The following is a 22,475-nucleotide window of genomic DNA, read 5'->3' on the forward strand; positions in this document are numbered from 1 at the left end:
TCTTTGGATTTTTAGGAAAAAAAAAAATTATTCCCTGTGCATGTATGAATTTAAAAAAAAAAAAAAGTAAATCTTATCTTGATTAATAAATTAGTAAATTTCCCTTCAAATATATATTATACAAACATATATATCAAATTTATTTAAAATCATTGATTATGCATTTATGTCTCATCGCAAATGATGACGGAGAAATTACTATTTTGGTTTATGAGCAATGTATTATCAAAGATCCAGATTAATGAGGGTTTGTTGTGTCTTTGCAATTTAGTATTTGGAGTTAACAGTTTTTGAGCAGGTTCAATGGAGACTAACTTCACTCTCAGAATAAAGAAGAAATTGGTCCCTTTTTTGGGAACCGTGTCGGACAAACGAATCCAAGGACTTTTCACATACAAGGAAGAAAATTTGTGGAGTGGAGCTCGGCTAATGCTGGGGGAGGACTTGGTGCACATTCACTTCAGGTACATGAGGAATATGGAGGTTTACTCCTTGATAATGGCCTAGGCTTGCGAATTTGAACCCGAGGTGGAGAAAATTAAGCTTACAATGAAAAAGCTAATTGACGGGGACTACTTGATCAACCTTGATTCCATCTTGGAATGGGTGATTCCCCAGACTAGAATTTGCATCCGGGAAGGAGATGTAGAGGAGGAGATACTACCCTTTGTCCGAGGGCTGGAGAATCGATTAAAGGAGCAATGCAGGGAGCGAGCTCGCATAGGCTAGGAAGCCATGAAGCTCTGTGTCAAACTGATACGAACAGATGAGGTACTAAAATCCCTCAAGGTGGTGGCGCGCATGGAGGTGGGAAGAGATCTGCGTGACCGGTTTGAGGAAGGGAGGGCGGTCCAATTCCTAGCAAGCCTTGAAGGAGACCCAGATTTCGAGAACTTAGATTGCATACCGAAGATGAAGACTGAAGCAGCCAAAGGGAAAGCTCTAGCAGACATTGCAGAGGAGGAGGAGAAGAAGCCGAACCAGAGCGATTCTGACTGAGTGGCCACGGTGCTAAAAATCCATTTTTTTGCTTTCTGCTCTTTACTGGTTTTAAAAGAAAAACAATATTTATGGACGACTGTAATTTTTCAGTGCAAGAATGCACAGTACTGTTTTTATTTCTATTTTAGCTGGAACACTTCATAGTAGGTTTGGATTGCAATTTTGGGCTGATGTTGAAATTTGAATGGCCTCGGAAGAATGTAGCTCTTTTTTGAAAATCAATATATCAAAAATTACTGATCAAAAAAAAAAAATTATTTAAAATCATATTAAATTTATGTTCTAAATTTGTTTGTAGATTTAAGTTTATTATTATATTATTAAAATATTTTGAGTCAATTATTTAAAAAAAATATATATATATATTTTGAGTTAGGTACTGTTTTATTAAAATTGAATTATTATACTTTAGAGTTTGTAATTAAATTTTATGAGTTTAATTTAAAATTAAAAATGTTTTAGAATATTGAAAGTTATTTTGAATGATTAAAATTAATAAGCTTGTAGTTCTTTGAAATTTAATTATACACTTGGTGATAAAAAATCATTTAGGATTAGTTTATAATTATAAATTTTAATAATTGAAAATTAATCAAATTTAGTGATGGATTTATTTATTGAGGTCTATTTAATGAAAAATGGTTTTATTTATTGATATCTATTTAAAAAGGATTAATGAGACCTATTTATAATCCAACCTTATTAAAATTAATGGAAATGTGTTTAAAATATCATCTCTAGTTTTAGGAATTAGATTATTAATATATTAAAGGAAAATTTAAGTGAAAAGGGTCTAACCCATATTAATGGATACCTTATTGGAGTTTTAATTATGGAAAATTAAGTTGCAAATTTGAACTCTTTTTGAATTCTAAAGAGTTAGTATCTCCTCAATGATGGGAAAAGAGTCCCTTGGGTTTTGAAAAGATAAATATTGCATAAGGCAAAAGGGTCAATTAACACTTGAGAATTTCAATAGATAATTGAGCATTAAGAGATCTATCATCTTGAATTAATCCTTCTTAGGATGTAGATATAATAGTTAAATCTCCTTAAATAATAATTAAGAACTAGATTTAAAATTAAGTTTATTATTAGAGAAGTAATCTACTATGTGTGTGAAAATGCCTCTGCATGCGAAAAAGTGATGCAATGCATCAACTTCCTTTTTAGAGCATTCTTATCCACCGCGGGGAAATTACAGAGGCTCTGCAAATCAATTTGTTGTTTTGGCTAATAACTCTGGGATTGAGGATCTTAGTAGGTTCATTTTGTGGACTCGCGATCAGGAGGCCTTCTTTGCAAAAACAAAATACTCTCTGGTTAATGAGGTTAGGGCTCCCCCTCCTCTTTACAAGGGTTGGGATCAGGACCGGAATTTGGTGAGCCGTAGAAATAAAAGGGCTTTATGGCAACCAAACGACCATAAATGGATTTCCAATAATTGTAGGGAGGAGGGTTTTGTAAAACCTAACCAGTCAAAGAGATCCTCTGCTTGCCATACTATCCCTCCACGAAAATCTCTGGGTAAATTATCAAAGGATATGGAAACCCCTGGCTGTCACAATTCTAAGGAAGTCGAGCACCCAATGTCGGATCTACCTTCAAATTCCCTAGCTACCCCTAACGGGTTGGTCATTGAAATTGATAATCATACCCAGGCCAGGTATCAAATGCATTGCAGCGACAGAATGATCTTTGCTCGGTGGAAAGGTTGGGGGATCCTGTCTGAACAAATTGCCAACTGGGTGTCGTCCTCCTTCAATAACTAGGTAAAAATTGACATCCTTCCTGATAATTTCTTAGCTATTAAATGTGGTAATAAGAGTCTAAGAAATTCATTGCTAAACAGGGATATATTATCATTTAAGGGTATAGGGTTTGATTCCTGGGATTGGCAACCTCTCTTTCTCCCATCTCAATTTAATTCCTGCATGGTTAACAGAGCAATTTCACTTGATAAATTTCCTGTAGAATTGCGAAATAATGAATTTTTAAGAATAATAGGCAACAAAATAGGTAAATTTGTAGAAGTCAAAAAATCAACTCTAAGCTTCTTTAACCAGCTCTTAATCATTAATATGAATATTAACATTAAATCTTTAAAGCCTATAACTCTAAAATGCGATAAATCTTGTTTAACCCTAGGATTACCCTTTTATAATGGTCCCTTTGAAGATTCTAAGCCAAGGAAGATCCCCTTCAAGAAACCCTTCCCTGAATTGTTGCTTAAGTCTAATGGCGCACCATTCAGATTCGTGGAAGGAGGGGGTTTCACCCTAGAGGGATATAAGATTGATATTAACCCTAATCATCTCACCACGGACCTATATCCTCATAGCTCCCCTGTTAAGCCCTCTCGCTCCCCTCTTCCTCCATTGCTTACTATAAATTCACCTATAGCTTACTCTCTTCTCAAGGATCGAGATCTGGAAGAAGGTGAAATCAATGAGGTTATCCCTCAGAAAGAGCAGCCCGGTCTGACAAATATGTCATCATCTAGCTCTCTCGTCCCTCTAAAGAAGTTGAGTCCCTTGGGGTCTCCCCCTTTAATGAAACTAATTACCCCTGAGCAATCAGCAGTAATGGATAGGCTTTCCTTGGATCCAGGAATGGTATCCTTGCAGGATCATCCAATCTCTCTAGCCTCAAGATTGGAGGGTTTAGAGGATGTAGAGGCTCACCCTCCACCTTTGAAGGCTATTTCTGATTCAATTGTAGAATCTGAGAGTGATCGAGTGGCTAGGGAAGTTAACGTCATTACCAATTTTGTAGGGGAAGAAGCAGTAAACAACCTCATGGATCAATTGGTTGTTGAAATTTGTGATGATGAGGAGTTGGAAAGACAAAGGGATCTCTTAATAAAAAATCCAGTGGATGTTACCAGAGCCGACCTAGAAATAGATGATTTATTTATAGCATTAGATAACTTAGAAAATGATAACCCAAATACTCTAGGCATTCTCAGATCTGATAGAAGTAAGGACTCTCCTGACTATGCTAAACACAGTAAGAGAAGAGGTAGGAGATCCCTTGCTGAACTAAGATCAAAGGATGGAGATGCCAAGGGTCAGTCTAAAATATCTACTCTTTTTAATGCAGGGGAGGGGAAGTTCCTCCCCACAGAGCCATGAAAATCATAACATGGAATGTTAGGGGTCTGAATGCCCCTAACAAACAACACATCTTAAAGTGTTGCATCTCTCATTCTAAACCAAATATAATGTTAATCCAAGAAACCAAAATGAACTCCTCCGAGATAGCCCTTTTCGAGAAAAAACTAAGTGTTAGACAGCTTAAGCACTCCCCTGCTACAGGGGCCTCTGGGGGCTTAGCCATCATTTGGGAGTCTAGATTCATCTCATTTACGCCTTTAGAGATTAAGAAAAATTAGATGGGAAGAGAAGTAGTAAGTTATAAAAATAACCTAAGATTCAAATTGATTAACGTTTACGATCCTATCCAAAATAGGGATAAGGCTAGGGTGTGGGTGGAACTGGAGTCTTTCCTCAGAAGTTTCCCAAATGATGTATGCATCATTGGGGGAGATTTCAATGCTATCACTAAGGTAGTAGAAAAAAGAGGAGGTAGCAACAAACTTCCTCCAGCGGTTGTAGATTTCAATCATTGGATCAATAGGAACTCCCTGTTGGAAATCCAGACGACAGATAATGCCTTCACCTGAAACAACAGAAGGCTTGGTTTCTATAACATTGCTAAGAAACTAGATAGGTTCTTTATCCATGGAGGGCTCTCAGAGCTTAACTTTACCCTGAATGTAGAAACCCTCCCTTTAGCAGGATCTGACCATTTCACACTCCAACTAACCTTATTATCTGACCACTCCCCTAAAAAATGTCCCTTCAAATTTGAGAGCATGTGGTTCAGAGATGATAACTTTTTAAACTTAATTGAGAACTGGTGGAGAAGCTCTATTTTCTCTGGTTCGAAGATGTTTATTATCACAAGCAAGTTAAAGCTTATCAAAAGGAAGCTCTTAGAATGGAACATGATTAATTTTGGAAATATTTTTGATAAAAAACTCCTAATAGAAAATGATCTTAAGAATGTTAACATTAAGGTTCTTGAGAAGGGGATGGATGAGCATCTCTTCCTCAAAGAAAAGGCTCTACTCTCTGAATATGAAAAGATACTCTCAAATGAAGAGATCTTTTTGAAACAAAAATCGAGGGAGACTTGGTTGAGTGATGGGGACCGAAATACTAAGTTTTTCCACAATAGTACTAAGCAGAGGAGATGGGTCAATAGAATTTCTAAAATTAAGAATTGCCAGGGTTCCATCCTTTCTGAACCGGATGATGTTGCCTCCGAAGCAACAAGGTTTTTTGATAAAATCTTAAACAATATTGAAGGCTCCAACCTCAGAGGCCAACTCATTATTATCAAGAATCTTCCAAAACTCATTAACGATGACCACAACAAAATCTTGTCAAAGAAATTCTCTGAGGAGGAGGTTAAATCTATCCTTATGAAGATGAATCCTGACAAGACCCTGGGCCCGGATGGCTTCCCCACTAGCTTTTTCCAAAAATGTTGGGGTTTTATGGGGACAGAGATCACAGACGCCTTAGAAGGTATTAGGAACTCTAGTAAGATTCTCAAAGAAATCAACAATACCTTCTTAGCTCTCATCCCCAAAAAAGAGAATCCTGAAAGCTTTAATGACTTTAGACCAGTAGCCCTCTGCAACACTCTGTACAAACTCTTAACCAAAACCCTAGCAGCCAGACTCCAGAATCTTCTCCCCATTATCACTAGTGAAGAAAAAACTAGCTTCGTAGCAGATAGATCAATCTATGATGGGGTTATTATAGCCCAAGAGGCCATTCATTCGGTCCAGCTCAATAGGGCCCCAAGTATGCTAGTCAAATTAGACATAAGCAAAGCTTACGACAAAGTTGATTGGCGCTTCCTATGCAAATGCTTGGAGGCCTTTGGATTTTCTAAATCCTGGATCAACCTAATATTTGAATGTATATTCACCCCCAAATTCTTGGTCTTGGTTAATGGTTCCCCAGAAGGTTTCTTCAGCAGCTCAAGAGGGCTCAGGCAAGGAGATCCTATGTCCCCCTTCCTCTTCATCATCATGGTTGAAGCCCTAGGTAGATCCATCTCTAAGGCCAAAGAGGAAGGTGGGATCCAAGGAATCCCCATTACCAGCGACCTCCCTCCCTTTACGCACCAGCAATTTGTCGACGACATGATGCTTTTTGGGTAGGGAAGTGTAAGGGAAGCAAACGTCTTCAAAGGCATCCTTGATTCCTATATTCTAGCCTCGGGTCAAGAGGTGAATCTGGCCAAGTCTATAGTTTTTATGTTCAACATAGACCCCTCCTTAGGAAAAGTGATCAATAATGTTCTGGAGATTAGTGAAGGAACTTTTCCTTGCAAATACCTAGGCATTCCCCTTGACAAGGGTAGAAGACCCTCAAAATTATGGGACAACTTGGTGGATAAAATCAAGTCTAGGGTTAACACTTAGAAAGGAAAATGGCTCTCATCTGCAGGTAGAGCAACCTTGGTTAGATCGGTCTTGTCAGCTGTGCCCATTTACCAGCTCTCCTATCAACATTTATCTTCTTCTAAACTTGTAGAGCTCAAAAAGCATCTCAGGACTTTCTTTTGGCAAGGTGCTAATGATAATCGTAAAATATCACTCATATCCTGGGACAAGATATGCAAACCTAAAGAAGAAGGAGGAGTTGGCATTAAAAACCTTCATGATCGGGGCAAAGCCTTGGGTGCCAAGTTGGTCTGGAGGATGTTCATAACCCCCCACCTCAAATGGGCTCGCTTGCTGCACCACAAATACCTTAATGGAGGGAATCCTATCCAAATCTTCAGAGAAACCAACCCTCCTAGAGGGTCCTGCCTATGGAATTTTATGTTAGATTGCAGGATGATTATCTCTGACAGACTTACTTGGAACCTGGGGTCTGGGGATAAAGCTCTTTTCTGGTCAGATTCATGGGGTGGATATAAGGCTATTGATAATATCCATGACTTTGGTGCTACTCATATCCTTCTTGAATCTCATAGAGGACCCTTGTTAAACAACTATATCTCCCCTTCAGAGGATGGGGCTAGTTGGCAGTGGATCGAGAAGGAAGATGAGGATATCCCGGTAAGGAATAAACAAAAAACTTATGGCAATTCTTAAATCAAGGAACATTGCCTTAGGTCAGGTTGAGGACAAGCTCATCTGGGATGGCTCCCTAAGAGGAGAATACAAATCCGAGGATGGGTACTCTCTCATCTCCAAATCATTTATAAGACCTATGACTGAGCTTCTCTTGAAACTTTGTTGGGATAAATACTGTCTGCCTAAGGCAGGTATCTTCTTTTGGCTTGCAGTTTAGAACAAGCTCCTAACTGCGGACAAATTTAGAAGAATGGGGTATGAGGGCCCTAGTAGATGTTCTCTTTGTGAGGTAGACAAGGAAGACACCAATCATATCCTCCTTAACTACCCCTTTTCTCACAAATGTTGGATCTGGTTCACCAACAAACTTGAATGGTCTGCAACCTTCCCCCACACCATCTTTGGAATGCCCAAGGCATGGCCTCTCCTCAGGCATGGCTGTCTCTTTGAAGGTTTATGGACAACTCTTCCTTCTTCCATTATGTGGGAACTATGGAAGGAGAGAAACAAACGTCTCTTTAAGAATGAAAAACTAGATGTTCCCAGAATCATTAACAGGATAGAGTCAGCTATCACTGAGCTCATGAACAACCGACTGTCATCAGGCACATTGAAGATTGCCTCTATCACTTATTGGGATGAAAATATGATAAAATGTTGGGAAGGCTTATCCTTTCCTCCCTTTGTAGGAGATGGTCCTATTGCAAGTCTTCGATCAAGGGATGCATGTAGATGGTAGCCCCCAGGCGAAGGTTGGATGAAGCTAAACTTTGATGGGGCATCTCGTGGCAACCCAGGGTAAGCAGGGATAGGATGTGTTGTTCATAATTGGGAAGGCAAGGAACTAGCAACCCTTGCCTCTCCAGTTGGCATCAACACCAACAATTGGGTGGAACTTATGGCCTTGGTGGAGTGTCTGCATTTATGTAGGAAACTAGGAGTTAAGAACTTGGAAATTGAAGGAGATTCGACTATAATTGTCAATGCTATGAGGAAAGGTAGTATGCCTAATTGGAGACTAAATACTTTATTGTCAAAAGCTCTTGACTTATGCAGAGATTTTGATAGGTTCACAGTCAATCATATTTATAGGGAAGGCAATAAAAGAGCAGATGAGTTGGCCAACTTGGGAGCCGATGGCATCAATCTCCTATCTATGCCACCTTAAGGCAATCCCCTCTTTTGTTTTTCGTGTCCTAAGTGGTCATTAGCATGTTTCTCCTTTCATCCCCTTATGTTTCTCTTGCCCAGACTCTGTTTTAACCCCCTTACTTTTTCCTCTTCCTGCCCTGTATTTTCGTATAGATACTCAGACAAACATTCAGTTTAAATATGCCCATATATCTGGTCTCCCAGACTTTAACTCAGGTAGTTAGGCTCAACCCATGGTCGGATATAATCATTAAAACACAAATCTCGATCATATATTTTTATTCCTCTCCTTCATACCCATTTAGTCTTCCATCCTTTAGCCCAAGGAGAGGCCCCTCGTTTAATATTTTTGTTTATAAAACCCTCACCTTGATTCAGTCATCCATCCTTATATTCAGCCTCTCATCGACATATATATAAATATATATATATATATATATGCAGGTTTTATCTCACATTCTTGTAGCCCAGGACCCTTCATGAATTATCTGGGACAGATAAGTACTCTCATCATCCTTGAATATTGGCTTAAATCATTTTTTATCCATCTCTTCATTTATTTGAAGGCATATATGCCTTTTCTCATTTTCATAATTTCTTAGAGTCATACACTTCGATGGCATCACTTTATCTTCCTTCGAAATGTCATGTTTCATTGATGTTACCTTTGTTTTGATGAAACCATCGTTATCATCAATGAGCCTTTTGGTTTCATCGATCTCCTCATTTTCACTGAAATCTTTACCTTACATGTTTGTGTTGATGCAATGCTCCATCGGTTCATCGAAACCCTATTTTTGATAGGAATCCTTTTATCGCTACATTTCACAAACCGCCTTTTCGATCTTTAAGTTTATCAATAATGGATCCTCATTATCCAGATTTTGCTTTGGCATCGATGAAATTCCTTATGTTAGTGAAAGAAGAATATCTTCCTTCGACCTTTTGTTTTTACCGATGGCATGTTATCAATGAAAATCTCTTATGTTTTATCGACCTTCTATCTTTTGATGAAACTGTCACTGCCGGCCAATAACTTTAGTATCTCTTCGACATCTTTCTTTTCTTGAAAAGTCCTATCGATGAAACCTTCCCCAGCTTCTTCGATCTCATCATTTTGGTAGAACTATCTTCTTTGGTGAATTCATTACATGTCCTATCGATACCGTAGTTTCTTTGGTAGCCTAGCTTCATCGACGAAACCTCCTTTGGTTTCTTTGATATACCTTTTATCGATGAAAAATAATGCTTTCGATAAGTCCCTTTTTAAGTTCATCGAGGCCCAAGTCTATTCGATAAATCATCTTATCGATGAAACATCAATAGGATTCTTCGATACAACAGGTGTACCATTTCGGTGAGAGGTTAGTGTGTACCTTTGTTTCGTCGATGTTACCTTTGTTTCAATGAAACCATCGTTATCATCAATGAGCTTTGTGGTTTCATCGATCTCCTTATTTTTATCGAAAGCTTTACCTTACATGTTCGTGTCGATGTAATCCTCCATCAGTTCATCGAAACACTGTTTTCGATAGGAATTCACAACCGTCTTATTGATCTTTAAGTTTATCGATAATGGTTCCTCATTATCTAGCTTTTGCATTGGCATCGATGAAATTCCTTATGTCGGTGAAAGAATAATATCTTCCTTCGACTTTTTGTTTTTACCGATGGCATGTTTTCGATGAAAAATCTCTTATGTTTTATCGACCTTTTGTCTTTCAATGGAACTATCACTGTCGGTCAATAAATTTAGTATCTCTTCGACACCATTCTTCTCTCAAAAAGTCCTATCGATGAAACCTTCCCCAGTTTCTTCAATCTCATTGTTTCGGTAGAACTATCTCCTTCGGTGAATTCTTTACGTGTCCTACCAATACCATAGTTTCTTTGGCAACCTTGCTTCATGGATGAAACCTCCTTTGGTTTCATTGACATACCCTCTATCGATGAAAAATAGTGCTTTTGATAAGTCCCTTTTTAAGTTCATCGAGGCCCAAGTGTTCTCGATAAATCATCTTATCGATGAAACATCGATAGGTTTCTTCGATACAACAGGTGTACCATTTTGGTAAAACTAGACATTTCGGTGAGAGGTTAGTGTGTACCCTTGTTTCATCGATGTTACCTTTGTTTCGATGAAACCATCGTTATCATCAATGAGCTTTGTGGTTTCATCGATCTCCTTATTTTCATCAAAAGCTTTACCTTACGTGTTCGTGTCAATGTAATTCTCCATCGGTTCATTGAAACCCTATTTTCGATAGGAATTCACAACCGTCTTATCGATCTTTAAGTGTGTCGATAATGGTTCCTCATTATCCAAATTTCGCATTGGCATCGATAAAATTCCTTATGTCGGTGAAAGAATAATATCTTCCTTCGACTTTGTTTTCACCAATGGCATGTTTTCGATAGAAAATCTCTTATGTTTTATCAACCTTTTGTCTTTCGATGGAACTATCACTATTGGTCAATAAATTTAGTATCTCTTTGACACCCTTCTTCTCTCGAAAATTCCTATCGATGAAACCTTCCCCAGTTTCTTCGATCTCATTGTTTCGGTAGAACTATCTCCTTCGGTGAATTATTTTGGTAGCCTTGCTTCATCGATGGAACCTCCTTTGGTTTCTTTGATATACCTTCTATCGATGAAAAATAACGCTTTCGATAAGTCCCTTTTGAAGTTCATCGAGGCCCAAGTCTATTCGATAAGTCATCTTATCGATGAAACATCGGTAGGTTTCTTTGATTCAATAGGTGTACCATTTTGGTAAAACTAGACATTTCAGTGAGAGGTTAGTGTGTACATCTGATGGCCTTGGTTTGGGCAATAACTTTTAGGATTCTGATGTCGGTGGAAGTTTCAAGGGTTCTATCAAAATTCTTAAGGGCATGCTTGATTTACTTAAAGCTTTCCCATGACACTCAATTAGGGCCTTGAAGGCTCTCGAACCATTTTCTTTAGGATGGTAGCTCCCAGCGATCTCTCTGCAGAAATATTATGGAATTTGCCTCATTTATATTTATTAAGTTTATGCTATTCGATGGGTAATCTCTCTTGCATTATGTTTCTAGAGATTTTTTGAGACTAATATTTTGAGTTGTGTATCCTAACAGGGTGACCATCCAGGTAGGTATGATATATTGTATAAGTTGACCTGTTTGGTTTTCCTTTTCCTAACATTCTGGTGAAAGATTTTCTCAAGATTTTGTGCAGCATAAGGAGCAGAGCATGCTTAACCCCGTGTTTCAGGAATAGCAAGAACTGTTGCCCACAAATGGCTGCATCACCCCAAGAGACGGGCAATCTGTTGGTCAACTTTACATAGAGGATTTCTACATACAATCTTCATTATTTTGGACAAGTTCCCTTTGTGATCTTGTACCTCCATTTTGTATTGCATTCTTAATTTTTCTGATCCTTGAGGGATTTGGGCTAGACCAGAGGTTTTCTTCCCTCCATTTTTTCCTACCGGTTCCCACACCGAATGGAGGTGTAAATGTAAATCTATCTATTTTTTAAATTAATAAAATTCTTTGGCCTCGGCCTTATATCGATAAAAACAAAATAGTTAAATCTCCTTATTAAACAAATTAGTTTGACTTAGAAAAAACAAAGCAAAGGAAAATGTGATTGAACAAAAAAATAAGTAAGAATAAGAAATCAATATTTTTATATATTAAAAATAAAAAATTAGTTGAGCTTTTGGATTAAGTAAGTAGGTTATTACATGTGGTATCAGAGTGAAGGTTCAAGTCTAGGCCTTGAGCTCACTTCAACTTATGCAATCTAGAAGAGTATCTTGGAAGTAGTAAAGATGAATTGTTATATCTTAAATCAAGAATTGAATAAGGGAATCAAATTTCAAGTGAACCTAGATGACAGGGAATGTGGAAGAGGAAAACATACCACCACTACAAGGAGTCAAAGGGAAGATAGCAATGATGAAAATCAACAAGACCAAGGGAATAATGGAATATGAGTCGAAGCTATAACCAATTATTAACTAAGCAAAGAGATGAGATAAGCTCCATGGAACAATCAATGTGAGACCTTAGAGCAAGGCAAAATGACATCAAGTAAATAGAAGCGGGATTGAAAATGAGAACTTGGCAACGACTGAAGAAATGAGGGAAAATAATATGTTGGAACTATCTAAAGATTTCAAGGAAATTAACCAACCTAAGTTCGAAGGAAAGAAATAGGTGAAGGAGCTGAGGATTGGTTGAATGAAAAGGGAAAATACATTGAACTAAAGGACTTTAGTGAAACAATTAAGACACTATGGGGTTTCCTATCAACTCACTAGAGATGCAACTTGTTAGTGGACTAATACTAAGGAACACATGGGTATAACAATGATATAATCACATGAGATAAATTTATTCACCATTTTCATAAGAGGAGGCTATCACAATTATTCTTCAATGAGAAGGTAACATAATTCCATAATCTTCGACAAGGGGATTTGACAGTTCAACAATATCAAAATAAGTTTGCCAAATTGTTAAAGTGTGTACCTATGTGTCAAAAGATGAGAAGGGTCAAATCAAAAAGTTCATTTTTGGGGCTCAATACCAACTTGGGGCAGAAGTTGATGTGCATAGACTCGTAGGCATGAAGGAAGTACCTGAAAGAACAAGAAAGGAATATTCAAGCCCTAGCAATAACAAGATAGAATTTTAACATGAATCAATCACCCAAGGCGAAGCATGAATTCAAGGGAAATGCAAACTTCAACAAGGATCAATAGAATAATTTATCTGAAAGAAGCCACATCATATCAAAATCAAAGGGATGGATAAAATACTAATAGGGAAAATTAAAATAGGATAACTTATCCGCTAAGGTTTGATGAAGGAATGATCCTCTTAGGAATCAGGGGGAACAATGATAGAGTCATTCAGAGTCTTGGAGAATTGCCAATACCAATTGTGCAACAAAGAGATTGTTCTATTCAAGTATAATTGAATAAATATGATAAAAGGAATACTACATGAGAATACTCAATTATGATGCAGTAGATATTTTCACTTTCGTTCTAAACATTATGAATTAGCAAACTCTTTTTAAGGTTATAATTAGTGCATCGGGACGATGCACAACTAAAGGGGGGAAGGATATCATAACACTCTTTTCGGACCTTGATAGGACTTGCTACTACTACTACTATTACTACTACTACTACTACTACTACTACTACTACCACTACCACTACCACTACCACTGCCACTACCACTACCACTACCACTACCACTACCGCTACCACTACTACTACTATAATATTAATTTTATGAGTAATGTTAGAAAGAAAATATAAATTGAAATGAGGTTGAAGTTTTTAAATAAAAAAAAGAATTTAAGTGGTGACACACACATGAGGTCATAATTTATTTGAAAATTGCTTATTTTCTCAATATCCTAATTGAGCACATGGTGTAGGAGAAATAAAAAGATTCTAGAAAAGAAATTTAAAATTTAAAATATTAAAGAATAAATATTATATTTAGCAAATATATGACATAGGAGTTACAAAATTATTCTACGACAAGAATAATTCTATTCATGGCATTTTTATGACAAAGGAGTTACAAAATGCATTTTTGGGGGAGAATTCAAGTTTGAATTTTAAATACATGGTCAAATGTAACCCCCACTATGACAACAATAATTTTTGCATGAAATTAATTTAGAAATTGTTTATTTTCTCAATATGTTATTTAGCACATGTTGTAGGAGGAAATGAGAAGGTTATAGAAGAGAATTTCAAATTCAATTTTTTTGCATGTAACCCCCACTATGACAATTAATCATTTTGCATGAAATTATTTTGGGAAAATAATATGGAAATCAATTAATTTCTTTTGTAGTGGGAAAATGACTCTCTTTTCTATATATTGAGTTCTAAATTTTTGAAAAAGGAGAGTTCATTGTTTTTTGGATGATAAAGTAGTCTTGAAATTCTTATGAATTTATTTTCAATACCATGTTAGTTGTAGGAGAAATCTTGTAGATGTGTTGCAGGATTTTGGAGAAGATAATTACCAAGCTTCAAGGAGGAATTGAAGGAGGTCAACAAGGTTCTTCATTCAAATCCAGGTTCCCCTCTTGCACATTCATTGCTTGCTTTTTCTTTTCAAAGAAAATCTTTTTCTCGTCTCTTTCAAAATTTTGCACATAAGAAAGTTTATATTTTAATTTTACTTTTTTGAAAGAAACCTCTTTTATCCATTTCAGATTTTTGCAAGGAAAACTTTTTCAGTTTTTGATCAATTGATTTAATCAAATACATGTAATAAATTGCTCGGTAGACATAGAGTGTTACTCGGTAGACAGTTCGGTGTATACTAGGCTCTGTGACTACTTTCTTCTATAACTGACTGCTCTGAGCTTACCGACTGAATATTTCGGTAGTCGTAACTGACTAGAGTATATAGAATGACTTTGGACATAAAACTAATGGCAACTTAGTAAGTAGTAACAATCTCTCCTTTTGACATTAGTTGAGATGTTTGACAAAACTTCTTTCAAAGTCATAACTCAAAAATCTATATACTTACAAAATTTGACTAAACTGACAGTATATACAATAGTCAATAAATAGTATATTCAGATATACTCCCCTTATCAATATACTGTACAAAACTCTGATTATGCATGCGTTGTGAACAATATTCTATATTAACTGCTCGGTTGTCACTGCTCGGTTCCATTGCTCATTTCACTGCTCGGTATACTCCCCTTGTATACTACACTCTCCCTTTGATACTTTGATTACTTTGATACTATACTCCCCCTTTTTGACAAACATCAAAACTTAGTTACCATTCGGTGGAGGCAACTGGTCAAAAATAGATTTATATTTTGTCCTTGCATCGGTAAGAGCGGCAGAGAGGGCATCCTTGACACTGTCCATGAGTGAATTCTGAGCTGTAATGTCAGCTAATAGTGAAATTAGTCCATCTAAGGTGCTTTCCTCTGGTTGAGTGGATAGGGAGGTAGCCTTGTTGATCTGCTCTTGGACTGAGGACAAGTGTGGAATGAATAAGGTTTGAAGAGTCATAATGTCCATCCTTATTTGGTGCTCTTCATTCCTAAGTTCCAATTGTTGAGCCATGAGCTTTTGTAACTTTATATATAATTGCTGAATAGAATTGGGCTCAGTGGTCAACTTATTTGAGAGATCGGTGATCTCTTTCTCAATCACTTCTATTTTATTTTTGATATCTTTAATGAATAAAGAGAATGTACAGAGTTTCTGAATTAAATAAAGAATGTGCTTGAGTTGAGGGGACAACTCAACAATAAATTTGACAAGTTTTACTTTGCCAATAACAATGGATTTCTGTACCTCTTCAATCATTTTAGCAGTGAGCTCTTTGTCCTTTAACTTGCTCAAATATTCAGATGCGTCTACTCCAGATGTTTCTATTTTAGACAGGAGTTCATCCAGTTGAATATGGATGGTGGCACCTTTTGTCACTGTTGCTTCAGGTAGCATATCTGTTAACAGTGCTTTCACCTTCTGAAGTACTTTGTTTTTCTTTTGAATAGCCATTTGTTTTTCCTATTCTGCTTTGGCCTTGCATAGTTCACCAAATTCAATGAGTGCTTGCCCTTTTAATTTGGATATGTCTACATTCGGCAACACTATTGGTTTTGACAAATCTAATTTGAAACTATGCTTTTTCATTTTCTTTTCTTTATCTTTCACCGGTTGAACTAAGACAATGGCTTGGGAGGTTTGTTGACTCTCGGTAGGTTGCTCGGTAGAGGCAACACTTTTGTCAATTTCTTGAACCTCTAATGTAGCCTTCGGTGAATCCTTGCTCGGGGTCTCAATTGTAACATTTTTAGTGCTAGAAGGAGCTTGAGAAGTTTGTTCCCCTATGGCCTGAGAAGTCATGTCTTCTTCTATAGATTTGTAACCCTCTGTTCCTTGTTCAATATCCTGAGGGGCCTCGGTGGAAATAGGCTGAGTGACCAGAGGATAGGGTTGAACTTGTTCCAAAACTAACTCATTGGATACCAGTTTGGCATATGCATTCCCTTCTATCATTTCCTATTCTGGTGCCTCGGTGTCCATGATATCCTCATCAATTTGTATAGTGTCTACAGGGTCTTTCTCGGTGATATCAAGATCTTGCTCGGTGACATCAACTATTTCAACTTCAACTTGCTCACTAGCATTCTTGATTCGAAAGATTTCCTGCCATTTTTCCTTGGTCTCATTCTCTACATCCAAATAAATGCCATTCATCAATTTTAAGGCTCTTTGCTTGACTAGGAAGTTTTTGTGGTAGTTTATCAAATTTTTAGTGATCTCATCTACCAACATGTCTGGAAAGAGATGTACCAGACTTCTTTCTGTCATCTGCCTTTTCGAGTCCATGGCATATGTCCACCTGTTATCAATATGCACATACAATTCTTTTGGAAGAGAATTAGTTACTTCGAATGGGACCAATCGGAATTTCACAAGAGTGTAGATTACGACTTCTTCAATTTGTCTCTTTTCTGCATCATTTCTAGATTCATACTTAACATATCTAAATGATCCAAATCCACCATATTGCTTCAGATTAGCACAAAAATTATCAACACTATGTACATCTTCCCTTTTACTCTTGACAATCTGAAATTTACTTTTGTCTTCAGATTTGGTGTCACTAGACTCTTTAGTCAAAATGAGTCTCCGAGTAGATTTCTTATAAGTTTTTGTTACCTTTGGTGTGGCAACATTCTTTGGTTTCTTACTTGGTGATGCTGCATATGATCTTGTGTTAGGGCGCTAAACTGAAGGAGTCGGTGATACCTTTGATTTGTCCTGTTTCTTCCTTTTCAAAACTTTCCCTTTAGGCAACTCGGTGCTCAATGTAATAGCTACCTCTTGGGCTTCAGATTCCTCCTCAGTGATGACTAGAGTACCCTTGAGAGGTGTGGAGGAAGAACCTTCTCCAAATTTCTCCGTTAATGCCTTTACCATTTTTGTTGCTTTCCTTATAGCCATGGTAATGTAAGAAAAGCATCTATCTGCTGTTGTGTGATGTCAAAATCAATCTCATAACCCATAGGTGGCAAGATTGAGTTCTCGGTTCCACAACATTGCCATAGCAGTAGTCGATGTCCACTTCAAAGCATATGTCATCCTTGTATTTCTCCACTAACTTGGGTGGAATCCTATACTTGTTATGCATCTTTTCTTGAAACTTGCTAAAGTAATCATCCATAATATCATTGAAGCTATCACCTAGATTTTTGATGAAGTCATTGATTTGATAGATGATTGGTCGGTGTAGCTCCCAAACTACATTACTGACTGATGGAAAGAATTTCTCAAAACAGAAAAACATGCATACCAAAAGTGATCCAAACTTTAGTGTGTTATCCGAGTTTTTCTTCTTCGGTTTCCTTGTGGTGTTTAGATTCTCAAACAGGTTTTTCAACAATACTTTGCATAGATCAATTTTCATTCCTTTCTTCACAATTTTATATGCTAAATCGACTGCTGCACAAGGTACATTGTTTTCCCTTGCCGACTGAAAGAAACAATAACCTATAACTCTAATGGCAAACTTCAGCTCTGCATTTGTGACATTGTTCAATTTCAGTCCTCTGCAATCAGATTCAACTCCGGTTAAAGTAATCAATTCCTTTTTTGATATCATTTTCTGAGCTCGGGCACGATCAAAAATAGGGTAACCGGTGATCAAATGAATAATTTCCTTGGTGATCTTGAATGGTTGCTCCTCTAACCACATGAAATCATCATGAACTCTGCTCAAAACAAACTTGACCCATTGGGGTTTGAATACATGAGGATAGGTTAGGGCTTCGGTCAATCCCTTGATTTTAATGTGTTCATACTTGCTATCCAATTTCCCATCAGTACACAATTCATCATATGTGTCCTTGATCTCAACATGACCTAGTTCCTCAACATGACACTTAGTGAAGAATTTGACATCCTCAACTAGTAAAACTCTATCCGAAATGAGTGAAAATGCAGTTTTATCATTCGGTTCAGATGCTACTTTGGGAGTTAGAGAGTATTTTAGTGAGGGCTTTTCAATGTTCTCAACAACAACGGGCTTCTAGATCTTAGGTGCCATTGCAGATTTCGGATAAATACTAACAAAAGATCCTCAGGGTTTGAAAACTTTTAAACGGCAGACACTTTCACTTAGCAAATATAAAACTGATATTCACAACTGATATGATCGGTAAACTAGCTTGACAATGCATTGTGATTGATGTAAATACCTTGAATTTCGCTTCGGAGGAGGTTTGATCGCCTTTGAATCACTTTGCTCTGCTCTCTTGAAAACTTGGTAAGTGTAAAATGACCGCGCAAAAGATTTAAGTACACAATATATCTTATCGGGCTTTGTGCAGTTAGGTCAGAAAATATTAAATGCACTCGGTATCACTTCCTTTTTATGCTTTTACCGAGTAGCCAGACTTCCTGTATTTACTGATTAGACAGGCTTCCAAAAGACTTGATAAAATTTCAAATGTAGATTTTGAATTAAGTACATAATAAAATAGGAACAATTAATATTTAACCTTTGAGAGAATGCAGTCCCTTCATACTTTTACCAATTAATTTGGAATAGGTGCACCTAACTCGGTAGATAAGGTGCTTTCTTCATTTGACACAATTTCCTTATTTTTCCAAATCATCTGTAATTTTCCTTTTATTTCCTCAGTGTCTCCTCTAGGTTGATCTCTGCAATCTCTAGCCAAGTGCCCAACTTTGTGACAATGAAAACATGTCATACCAGGATTTCTCCATGATCTTCGGTTGTTCATTCCAAACCTTATAAAGCAGTTGGCACTTATATGTCCATATCTTCCACAACATTCACACCATATCCTTGTATTGTAATCCCATGGTACTGCAGAATACTGTCGGTTAGGATCTGTGTGAGTTTGGTAGCCTCTAGTATTTGCTCGGTGTGCAGACCACATATAGTTTTTTTGCTTAAACCAACACTTCTCGGAACTATGTCCATATCGATTGCAGTTTTTACAAAATCCTTTGAATTTTGCCTTCTGATAATTGCTAGCAGACTTTAGCCTACATTGGTTAGATGTGTGACCATATTTATTGCAATTGTGACAATAACCATTAGACCTAGTGACATTCGGTTGCTTACCTTTTCTGATTTGGCACATATTAGCAGTATGTCCTTGTTTTCCACAGTAGTTGCAAATAGGCTTCTTTCCTTTGATGTTCTTCTTGTTTCCAACTTGCTTTGATGATTCTCCTCTCTCGGTAGTGTGGATTCCCTTCTCGGTAAAGTCTTTTCCTTTGTAACCGAGTCCTGCAACTTTGTTGGGTCTTTTTGTATTCAGTTGCTCATCCAACATCTTTGATGCTTCATGACTCTTTTTCAGTGTTTCTTTGGATTTCTTCTTTGTTTCAAGTTCATCGGTCAACCTTGATACTTCAAGTTTCAATGCTTGCTTCTCATCATCTTTCAGATTTGCTTCATGATGTGCATAACCCAATTGATCTGACAGATTTTGTGAATCCTAGTCAACCTTGTGATTTCATCATTCTTTTCAGATACTAATGCTTCAAGCTTTTGTTTTTCTCTTTCTAGATCTCTTACTTTATCCTCAGCTGTCCTCAATGCATCAATATTTTCAACCATCTTTGTGCTAAAATGTTCATGTTCTCTTTTCATTGCTTTTAGCTGATCAGTCAGTGCTTTGTTCTTTTCCTTCATTTCTTCAATCATTTCTTCAGTCTCTTCAGATATACTATTCTCAGATGATGTTTCAATTTGTTTCACTAACTCTTGAGAGTCCTGCAAATCATCAGATAATCTTCTTCTAACTTTCAATGATTTTTGCGTTTGTCTTTGCATGTCTACAATCACTTGATTAGCATGATCCAATTCATTTTGAAGATTCACAATTCTCCGAGATTGTTTGTAGCCTTCCATTGATAAGATCTTTCTCTTTAGGTTGTCAAACCCTTTTCCAAGATTGAAACTCCGATACCAATTATTAGGCCCAATATGGAAAGCTAATGTATTGAGAGGGGAGGGGTGAATCAGTATTTCAAATCCTTTCTTCAACAATAACTTTATTGTTATGCATAAACCAAAAACTGCTGTAACATAACATAAAGCTAAAACAAATAAATAACAATCATACATGATTCACTCCATAACACATATATTTTGGCTACACAGAAACTCTTCGTTAGAGAGAAAAACTACGGTGGGGATGGCACCCACAACTTCACTACTGCAATAATAAAGGTTGCTCGATTAGAGCTACATGTTTAGCTATTTCTGATAGCTTACCCTGTTAGGAGTATCGAGATTGTTAGATCTACATTGCTAAAGGATTTTACAACACTTATTCTAAATGTTGCACTTGGTTAAAGGCTTTACAATTTATAGACTTTGTTAGAGTCTTTTACCCTGTTAAAGGTTTCTCTTACAACTCAAAATATTACAATAAAATCTTTACAAATATCTGCAACTTCACATCTGAAATGTTATAGCAGATTCTATGTGCTCAAAATGAGATTACCTTGCTTATAGCATACCTCAGTAACCCATAGATCAACTCGGTAAACCCTTCTGTTTACTCTGTTCCTTGACTGATCTTTGAAATCCTTCTCGGTGACCTCTGTGTCTCTGATAGCCGCATTACTCAGTGCTTCCTTATCTATCACATATGTCTTACTTCATATATCTCTGTTTTCCATATTTTTATCCTTAATCCATGTTGTATAAATAGATCTCTTATGTCGATGATCTGGTTCATTGCTTCGATCTTACAAACATGATTTATCGAATGAATAACCATACAAAATATTTCATTGGATAGATGACCTCAAAATCATACAAAATCTTTAAGTGCAATTTCCAATGTGATAACGGTTCTTTGTTCCTCGATCTTGTAACATGTTTCCCATGTGTGTCTAGGTTCAATGAATCTGGTAACACGTTTCACTCGGTGTGTGTTAACTTGGTATATCATTTTTGCTGCTCGGTAGACATAGAGTGTTACTTGGTAGACAGTTCAGTGTATACTAGGCTCTGTGACTACTTTCTTCTATAACTGACTGCTCTGAGCTTACCGATTGAATATTTCAGTAGTAGTAACCGACTAGAGTATATAGAATGACTTTGGACATAAAAATAATGGCAACTTAGTAAGTAGTAACAATTATGAGAACATTACAGGCCACATTGGTGGTGAGCGACGAAGAATTGATTTCCTTAAAGATACAAAAGGTTCCAGGTACTTTAAAATTATTATTGTATATAGTCTAATTGTAATTTACTTTCTGATCACTCATTTTGGACTAATGATCCCATGATTTTTTTGCAGGAAATAATATTTTTTATAAAAATCTTAATGACATTGCATTGCAGATATTTGGGCCCACCATACATAAAAGGTGGAACATCATATGTGAACTAACCCTAATCCACTATTTTGATTTTATATCATTGCTAGAATAGTTTTCCTTTGATCCATTTTTTGAACTATAGTAAATATAGCTTTAGTTCATTTCTAAATCTAACAGGTTTGTTTTTGCTTTAAAAGGTGGAATGACCAAAAAAAAAGGTTAAAAGATGAATTGACAAACCATATGGTTGAGTTGTTTGGAAATGGCACATTCGACAAAACCAAGCTCCTTGAAAAAGCTGGCACATATCTAAAGTATGTGGGGGACCAATACATGAACCATTTAGAGAAGAACATAAAGTGCGAGCGTCCCCCCATGATTCCAGAGAGGGAGTGGAAGGACCTGATTTTGGATCCCAAGGAGAGAATTGAAAGGAAAAAAGGAAATACACCAGCAGATGCCAAAAGAAGGTATGAGATACTATTATGAATGTAAATATGTACTAATTAATTACTCTTTATATTTATATAATCTAACATATTTCAAACTTTTCATAGAATGAGTGACACGTCAAACGCAACCAAGGCAAGACAAGAAAAGCATAGGCAACACAAACTCGGCTCTGGTGGTTATATGAAACTTGTTGCATGAATTGTAAGTATCAGTAAATGAAATATCGCATCAAAATATCTATAAATTGCAAACAATTTTTTTTTTATCAAACAATGCAAGCAAAATTCACGATACCAAGCAAAAATGTAGGGCTTTGAATT

The sequence above is a fragment of the Cryptomeria japonica genome, chromosome 10 (assembly GCF_030272615.1).
Source record: "Cryptomeria japonica chromosome 10, Sugi_1.0, whole genome shotgun sequence".
NCBI classification, from domain to species: domain Eukaryota; kingdom Viridiplantae; phylum Streptophyta; class Pinopsida; order Cupressales; family Cupressaceae; genus Cryptomeria; species Cryptomeria japonica.